Below are 9,836 nucleotides of genomic sequence, written 5' to 3'. Positions count from 1 at the left end.
GGGGAGCAGGCATGTCACATGTTGACAGGGAGCAAGAGAAAGAGATGGGGGAGATCCCAGATTCTTTTAAACAACGGAATCTTGTGTGAACTCATAGAGTGAGAACTAACTCATTACCTCAAAGTCGGCACCAAGTCATTCATGAATGATCCACCACCTGGTTACCATGATCCAAACACCTCTCACTAGGCCCAGTTCCAACACTGGACATCAAATTTTAATATGAGATTTGGCAGGAACAAAATATCCAAACCATGTCGTATGCCTTCAACAAATATGTTCTGGAAAAATACTTGTTGAAGAAATAAATAAATATTCTCCATTTACAAATATATCTATGATTCTTGATACTAAATTATTAAACCATTTATGGTACTAATCTAAATGGCATTATGTCTACATTTTTATACATATGCACAAACTTAGGCTTGTGTGTGTTTGTATATATACCTAGGTTAGTACTGTAACTCATCAAATTTAAGATAGCATTAATTATGTAACACACTATTATGTTATCTACCGTTAAGAGAAAACAATCCTACCAATTACAGTGTGACCCAATGTTTCTTTATTTTTATAAAAATAACCTCAGGTAAGTAATAACTCATTTTAAAATTTATTGAATTTAGTTTGTTTTCAGTGACATTAGGAAATGCTCCAACTGAAGATTAAAACCAAATACAGGTACTGGTAAGCAATGAGGTAATTAAAAAAATTTAAGCCCAAATAATTTTAAACCTTGTTGTGTATCCATTACTAATTAAAATATATAAGAAAATAATTTTTCCTACAATGAGTTTTTAAAAAGTTGTAATGCATTTTTTGCCTTCTTCATGAATATACAAGAACAATATAGTTGCCATTTCAAATATAGTCATTTTCTTATTTCATGATGAAAACCTTGACCTTTTGTATTTCTGAGATCCAATCTAATTTTGTACTTTAATTGTATATTGTGAAGTGTTCTCTTCTGCTTCCTGGTTGCATTAATTCATTTGCATTGTTATAAAGAAATAGCTAACACTGGGTACTTTATGAAGAAAAGATGTTTATTTTGGCTCATGGTTCTGCAGGCTGTACAGGAAGCATGGTGCTGGCAGCTGCTCCTGGTGGGGGCCTTAGGGAACTTTCAATCATGGCAGAAGGTGAAGGGGAGCCAGCATGTCACATGGTGAGGGAAGGAGCAAGAGAGAGGAGGAGGTGCCAGACTCCTTTAAACAACCAGCTCTCATGTGAACTGAATGAGAACTCACTTATTACTAGGGGAAGTCACCATGCCACTTATGATCCACTCCCATGACCCAAACACCTCCAACTAGGCTCTACCTCCAGTGCTGAAGATCACATTTCAACATGTGGTTTGGAGGGGACAGATATCCTAACCATATCACTGGTATTCCCCAGAAGAAATGCAAAGTGGTGCTAAGTATTTTCCTCTAATTATTTTCACAAAACTCTTAAAGGAGGAATTTTGGTTTTGGGGGAGAGAATCAAATGCCTAGAATGCCTTGGGTGGCCGTTGGCAGGAGACATGAAAATATGAAAGTGGAGACGAAGAGGGAGAAGGAGAGGGAGAATGAAGGGAGGGGGCAAAAGAAAGACAAAGAAAAGGAACAGAAAATAAAGGTCATTAAGTGTTGGCTTCTTTTATCTTCCCTCACACAAAGATATTTCCAATGCAGCAGTCACGTAATATAATGAAGTCCAGGCATAGTTTAGAATTTTAAAGTATTGTACAAAAATATATTGTTAAGAAATCCATGTTTTGGGTATTGCAACTGAATTCTTCTCTTAATGCTTCTTCTTGATCAATCACATGGTTTGCTGCAGTTACTCGTTCTCAGAAAAGTCTTTTCTGCATTTGAATCGCAGGTTTCCTTCCTGTTTAGTGAGTAACTTAATATCTCCATTTTGGGTATCTATTTAGGCATCTCAAACTTATTATACCCGATTCCTTATTTCTACTCTCCCCCTCAGCAACCTGCTTGTCCTGCCATCTTACCTATCCAGTGAATGGCAACTCCATGCTTAGATGAAAATGCTGGGTAGTCCTTGACTCCTCTGGCTTATTTCACATCCAATCTATCTTGATTGTTCTATCTTAGAAATATATCCAGAACCTGTCCACTTTTTACCATACCAGTGACACCAGCCAAATCCAAGTTTACCTGGGCCACTGCAGTGGCTGCAGGAGGTCTCCTGATTTCCACACTTGCCTTCATCCCACCTGCTCTCTCTTTCTCTCTCTCTCTCTTTTTTTTTTTCTGAGATAAGAGTCTCGCTCTGTTGCCCAGGCTGGAGTGCAGTGGCATGATCTTGGCTCACTGAAACCTCTGCCTCCTGGGCTCAAGCAAGGAGCCTCCCAAGTAGCTGAGATTACAGGCGCCCGGCTACATACACCCACTCTCAACATCCAAGTCAGATTGTGTTACTCCTCTACTCAGAAAGAGCCTCCAATGGTTCCCTTCTCACCGACTATGACTTACAAGACTCCTCATGGCCCTGTTACATCTTTGATCTCTTTTGCTATTCTCTCCCTCACTGACTGCTCATGTCCTACTGGTTCCCTTGCTGCTCCTTGAAGAAGCTCAGGACCCAGTGAGGCCTTCTCTGGCTACTCTTTTTAATTTTTGCAATAGCACCTAGTATTCTCTATCCCTGTTTTCTGCAAAAGTTATAGTTAAATTATTTATTTTGTTTATGTCTATCTTCCCCAAGTAGAATATAAATTTCACAAGGGCAAGGATTTTGTCTGTTTTGTTCACATAGCAATACTGGGCACACAGTGGGCATTCAATAAATGTGCTGTTATCGCTGCTTCCTCTGTGCTAGGCGTTGCTGTAGCCACAGAGAGCTGAGGGTGGCAAGATGAGAAAGGGAAGGCGGTCATATGAGCAGATGACAGTGTTTTACAGACAAGCTGACATTTGAGCCAAGTGCGAATTTGTTGGGAGGAAAGACAATGCACTCCACTTAGAGGAAGCCATGCCTGTAAAAGCATGAAAGTATAAAAACAACTCCAATTCAGAATGCACTGTTCATTCATTCATTCATTTATGGCATTACTATATTTTAATCACTACCCTAGGCATTGGGGGAAAGGAATAAAGAAGAGCAACAAAAAGTCTCTGCCCTTAAGAAGCTTTTGAGCAGCAGTTAAACAAGGACGAAAATACATAATGCCATTTTGTGATAAGGTCTATAAAAGAAATAAACAATGTGACATTAACAGCCACAAGCAGATGAAGTGTGAGAGTTAAATTAAATAGGTGGTCAAAGAAGGTGTCTTTGTGGCAGTGATCTCTGACTTAAGACCTGAAGGAGAAGGCACCAGCCACACAAAGATGCAGGGAGGGTGTGGTCTGGGTAAGAAGACAGTAAGTACAAAGTTCCTGAGGAATCCAGATGGAGGCCAAAGATACTCCAGTCCAGTGGGTCGTGAGTGGGTAAGACCATGTTACATAGGTACACTGGGCCAGATCCTGGAGAATTTTACACATCATGAGTAGTAGACCGTGTTTTGCTATCCAGTCTAACTCCCAGCGCACCACTTTTTGGAATGGAGCACTCCTTTTCCCAGCTGCCAAGAGTGTGGGCAATGCCAGTTTGAAGCTGAAGTACTACTGGGAATTGGCCTTGGCTGAAGAGATCCTGGTGGTGGTCCAAGGTCACACTTGTTTTCCAGAGGGCAGCCCAGGAATGACTGGCAATGCGAAGATACAAAGACTGGGCTCCTTTTGATTCAATTAAGGATGACGCTGCATAGTCATGCAGGTCCCCAAGCTCTGTGGGACTGGTGGTGGCTTTTGCTGCAACTGTTTCCTTCTCTGTCCAATCCTGCCTCCTTCATGTCCTCCACAGGAGTTGACCCTGAGAGCACTCCCTGATTAATCTCCTATATTCTGACCTTCGTCTAAGGATCTGTTTCTTGGAAAAACTGAACTGCAACACCATGGTTTATGTTTTATGTACAAACTGAATCCGAATAAAGCTTTATGCAGAAGGGTGACATCTGATTTGCAATTTAGGAAGAGGACCCTGGTTCCTGATTGAAGAATGGATTATAATTGGGCAAGGGTGGAGGCCCTCCTATAACTTTCAAAAGCTGTGATGGGTTCAAGGGGAGATATGTTTTTTCCACTTTGAACTGTTTCTCAGGATATTACGTGCTATGTTGTTTATGCTGGCTGGAAGGATATGCAAGTCCAGCCCTAACACTGGAGAAAAGATTGTTCAAAAGCAGAAGACTATGCTTTCACTCATTGGTCTGGGCAGGACTACGAATGTCTTAGATGAACTGCTCTCCAAGACTAGATAAGTGGATGTTGGAGAATGTTCTAATATTGGGCCACTGTTTTTTTTATTTTTTTATTTTTTTTATTTTTTTTAGATGGAGTTTCACTGTTTAGCCCAAGCTGGAGTGCAATGGTGCGATCTTGGCTCACTGCCACCTCCATCTCTCAGGTTCAAGTGATTCTCCTGCCTCAGCCTCCCAAATAGCTGGGATTACAGACCTGTGCCACCACGCCCGGCTAATTTTGTATTTTTTTAGTAGAGACAAGGTTTCTGACCATGTTGGCCAGGCTGGTCTTGAACTCCGTGCCTCAGGTGATTTACCCACCCAGGCCTCCCAAAGTGCTGGGATGACAGGCATGAGGCACTCACCCAGTCTGTTTTAATGTTATTGTTCTATTGGGTCTGGGGGAAACCATAAAAGTCGTTGAGAAGGGTGGACATTCACACTACTAATCATATGTGAAAGGAAGCTATTTCTGGATAAGGAAATGGGGCCCTCCATAGCAGGTCTAGGACCAAGGAAGTGAGTTGGGCTTCCTCAAGGCAGTTCACAACCCAGAGGGTTGCAGCCAGCCTGAGGCCAACCTAACCCAATATTCCTCCTATCCTCTGAAGCCACAGGGAAAGAAGGCCCTGACCCATGCCGTCAAGAGAGGTCAACATCCCAAGCAGAGAACAAAGATAGAAAAGGGTGGAGAGTGAATGTGGAGAGGCCAATGATGCATGCAGATGAAAGTTCGTCTGTGTCAAAATTCACGTTTCTCATAGATGACGGGTTGATGGGTGCAGCAAACCACCATGGCACATGTATACCTATGTAACAAACCTGCATGTTCTGCACGTGTACCCCAGAACTTAAAGTATAATAAAAATATTTTTGAAAAAGAAATTCATGTTTCTCGAACTTTAACATGCATAAAAATTACTTGAATGTTTTGTTAAAATGCAGACTGTTTAGGAAGACTGGGATGGGACCTGAGATTTCGAATTGCTCTCCAACTCCCAGGTCATGCTGAGGCTGCTGCTGCATGAACCACATTTGGAGCTGCAAGGTTACTGTTCCCTCCTGTTATCTCACGACCTTAAATGAAGTGTTGTCCCAAAAGTTACAGCCTGGCTTCATCTGTGTCAAGGAAATATCTCTTATACACCGGACACGCAAGGAAAAGGGAGGGAGTGCATTCATTCCACTTTTCCCTTCCCTCCTTAACCAAGAGTGGCATGGAAATAGCAGCATTAGCCACAGACAGGTCGCAGTTCTAGAAGAGTAAATGGCAACTGGCATTTGGCCTAAGTGGCCAGTGGACAGAGTGGAGATTGATGGCCTGAGCCCGTGGAAGCAGAGATTAACTGACTCAGGAAAGCACATGAAATACCACTACCTTTGAGGATTCCTGAGGAGGGGGACTGTGGCCTAGCTAATTTGATAAATGGAGTCTTGAAGTTGTTGTAAATAATAGGAAAATGACCTTCCTTATTTATGTTTGCAGGCTAGGGAAAACTGGACTTACAGGGAATGAATCAAGTTGGATAGTTGAAGCTCAAAAACTATTGCAAAAATACCTTTGTGCTTAGCTTTGTGGCTGCTTCACTGTGAACAGCGGCCTTTCACAGTTGTTTGTATTTAGTCCATGATATTGAGAACAGACAATCTTACATGGGAGAGGACCTGTCTAATAGAATCCTATGGATCCATGAATCAAAAAAGCGCAAAAATACGTTTTTGACTGCAAGCAGGGTGCCTCAGCTTTTGCTACATGGTATTCTTACAAATGTCATTGAAAGCAGAGGATGGTAAGGAATGAATCATCTTTTCATCTCCTGCTGTGGTGTAACCAGTACTTGCCTTCTTTTTCCACCCACTGGCGTTCCTGAATTGGTACGGCAAAATGTTAACAAGTTGACTTTGAGATGGATGAATCAGCGGGGAAACTGTTGAATGAGCGAATCAATGAAGTGAAAAGTGAAACACAGGGGTTTGTCAGCACCATCCAGGCAGCAGATGGATGGAATTTAAGACGGGATGACAGTGAGGACTGCCTGCACATTTTTCTTTTTTTCAATATTAATAATTGAGAGTAGTTTAATCTTCAAGTTCCCTCTCCAAGAGCTACATAAAGTGGGGAGTACTTTTTTAACTTTCTCATCTGTAGAAACAATGATTTTAATCAAAGTATTCAGAGTTAAATTCTGTAGGCCCTAAGCCCTGGACAGTGATGAAGGCCATGGTCTATCAGGAAAGGTAGGAGTTGACTGGATTAGGGGTAGGGAATTCTACATGAAAGGTACAAATGTAAATACAAATGTTACTACTGATCGCAAATGCTTACACCAGCATTTGTTATGTGCCAAGCACTCTTCTAAGGGCCGTACATGAGAAAGCCCAGGGTCAAAGCCACATCCTCCCAGGAGCTTTGAAGTTCCCCAAATGCAAAGGCGGCAGGGGTGAAGAATGGGGAAACTTGATTTATAGTATTTTATTTTCTTTTCTGCGTATTCTGGCAACATACCTCACTAATCACATAGAGGTTAAACTGAAAACAAATGAGTTTATGCAGTCCACATTCAGTAAAGGTAGACTGCAAAAGGAAGAAAGGAAAAGTTTTTATTTCTTTTGTGGAGCTTGGTGATAAATTCTTTTGAGCCTTACACTACCTCCATGATGTGGTCTGATATGATCCTCTCTATTCTACAATTGCTGCCACTCCCTCTCCCTTCCCCTCAACCAGTTTCTTCAAGCACAGCTGAAATCTAGGAATGAACATGTTGATATGCCTAATCCTGGGCCCTTGTGGGAATATTCATTAAGAATAACCTTACCCTTTGCCAACTGCTAGATAAATCAGTTTCATCAGATGGTGCATGCTGGAGCCAGATAACTTCTAAAGACCTTTGCAAATCTGTTTCAGAATGCGTGACCCATTCTATCCTTCCTGTCTTAGAAACGCCAACTCATCCATGCCCTCTGTGCTGAACCTTGGTCTCAGCCTGCTGAAATCACCTGCACCCAATGGGAACTGTAGCCGTATCTTCAGTCCTGGGAGCCTCCGCGTGCCCTGTCACAGGAGTAAATGAGGAGTAAGGTGAGGGAGGGCACTAAAGAAAGGATAACTAATCAATCAATCTATTATCAATTTCGACCAAGCCTCTCCAGTTGTGCTTGGCTCCTCTAAGGTTAGGAGACATGAAGAAGGTGAATTTTCAGTTTTCATTTTGATTATTTTAGAAAATACTGAGCAATATGGCAAGCACATCCTGGTGACCTTTGGGAGCTCTTTCTACGTGGAGGGGTCCGGGGCAGCAGTGTCTGAGGACTGTTAGGTGGAACCTACAATTCTGCCTATGTCCGCCTACATCTGATCTATATATTTAGTAATGATTCTGAGTCAGTAAGTTAGGAAAGTTTTCATGCACTTCATTTTTATCTGTATTTGGCTAAGTTTGTGAGTTGCTATGAGGAAATAAACAAACAAAAGCAGCTCTCCCTCTCCTCTGCCCCCACGCACCACTCCATGCAGCACAAGGGCTCCAGGCTGACGATGGTGGCTCTGCCTCCCTGACTTATTTCATCCTCTCCTACAGCCCTTTCTGCTTGGAAGCTCAGGGGCTGAGCAGAGGCCCCAGGGTTGTGTCACTGTGGAGAAGAAGGCTGCGAGATTGCAATGTTAGCACTGACTCCCTGTCCCCACACCCTGGCTGCCTTGTTCTTGACCCCTGTCTGCAGCCTTAGCCCTGTTCCAGACTCTGGGTCCAGACCTGTCCTTTGTCAGAAAACTGAGGAGTCCAGCAGCGTGGGTCACACACTGATGAGCTGCCCTGCTCTGTCCTCGTGCTCCAGTTCTGGTAACTGGGCTTCTGTTTTGACCTGTGATCCCACTGGGTAGTGTTTTGTCACCCTGAACTTGTGTCCCTGCCCTGAGTTTCAGTTTATCTAAGCCTGAGGTCATTCCTCTGAACTTTAGCTCCTTAGCTAAACTCTGCTCATACCTGTCCCCTATTTTGACCATCTGCTGGGCAGCCTGTTTAATGCCTTTTGTTCTACTTTCTCCTTGGTGCTCAGCTGCTGGTCCATCATGGCTCTGCTTCCCTGAGGTTAACTCTCCCCAAATTTTGACCCGTGGGATCTACCCTGATTATTTGGTAACTGTACCTCTATTTTACTTAGAATTCTCCAGGGTTACCTCTGAATGACCTTGCCTTTGGAGATTTCTTTAAAAAAAAAAAAAAAGTTGACTGCCACTGCTGTGTATTAATTGAGATTGAGATTCAGTTGATTAAAGGGGGATAAACAGACTTTGTCCAGTTTAAGTAAAAAGAAAAATTTATTGAGAAGATCTGAGTTTGAAAACCAAACCTCAGCAGGGTAAGAAGTAGGGAGGCTCCACAGACCTTAACTGTGGGAATATCTGGACTTTCCCTTTAGGATGCTCTGTGGCTCAGCTCCAGGACCCTCAGGGCCGGTCCTCTGAACACAGATGTCCACATTTCCAGGAGAGACAATATGATTAGCCCAGCTTCATTTAGGCATTCAGCCCTGAAGAGAAGTAGCCCTGGCTCATGTCACCAAGTAAAGACATGACCTCTGGAACTCACCTCAGTGAATCAGGGCAAGTCCCTGGGAAGGGGCCAGGGATGTGAACTGAGAAGTTCACTCCAAGAGTCACACCAGACGTGATCATGCTGGCCTCATATGACACGCCTCTCCTAGCATGCCAGCCCAGCATGACCTTAGTTCCCTCCAGCACAGCTGAAGCATTTTTAAAGGCCCTCACAGAAGGCTAGATTTTTAACAAAAACATCGAGTACAAGAGGAACATAAAATGAGAAATACGCTTTGTAAAGTAAGATGTGTTAGTCTTCAGCTTGAGATATTTTGCCGGATGCTTTCTTACCTTCTTTGGGGCTGGGTTTGTGTGTCCAAAGCCTTCTTTAAGCTTTGCTCCCAAGCCAGCTGAGCCAACTCAAAGTTCAGAGGGAGATAGAAAGAAAGGCTAGGAATTCTGTCCCATCTGGCTAAAACCTGCCTTCAGAGTGCCATTTTTCTCGCCGCCTCCTCAGATAAGCGTGACACTGGAACTAGCCTCTCTTTTCAGGAGTAAACCTCTTCCCTTTCTACAAGAGTATGGTCTGGCCTGACGTTCTCAAAAAAATACTCTATCAGGGCTGGGTGGGGTGGCTCACATCTGTAATCACAGCACTCTGGGAGGATGAGGCGGGAAGATTGCTTGAGCCCAGGAGTTTGAGACCAGTCTGGGCAACATATGGAGATCCTGGCTCTACGAAAGTAAAAAAATATTAGCTAGGTGTAGTGGCATGTGCCCGTAGTCCCAGCCACCTGGGAGGCTAAGGTGGGAGGATTGTGTGAGCCCAGGAGTTCAAGGCTGCAGTGAGCTGTGATTACACCATTTCATTCCGGTCTGGATGACAGAGCTAGACTCTGTCTCCGAAAATAAAAATAAAAAATAAAGCTCTATGCAGCCATTGAAAACATACACACACACACACACACACACACACACACACACACACACACACACACA

This window comes from Piliocolobus tephrosceles, chromosome 11 (genome assembly GCF_002776525.5).
Source record: "Piliocolobus tephrosceles isolate RC106 chromosome 11, ASM277652v3, whole genome shotgun sequence".
Classification (NCBI taxonomy): Eukaryota; Metazoa; Chordata; class Mammalia; order Primates; family Cercopithecidae; genus Piliocolobus; species Piliocolobus tephrosceles.
Note: the sequence above shows the minus strand (reverse complement) of the source record.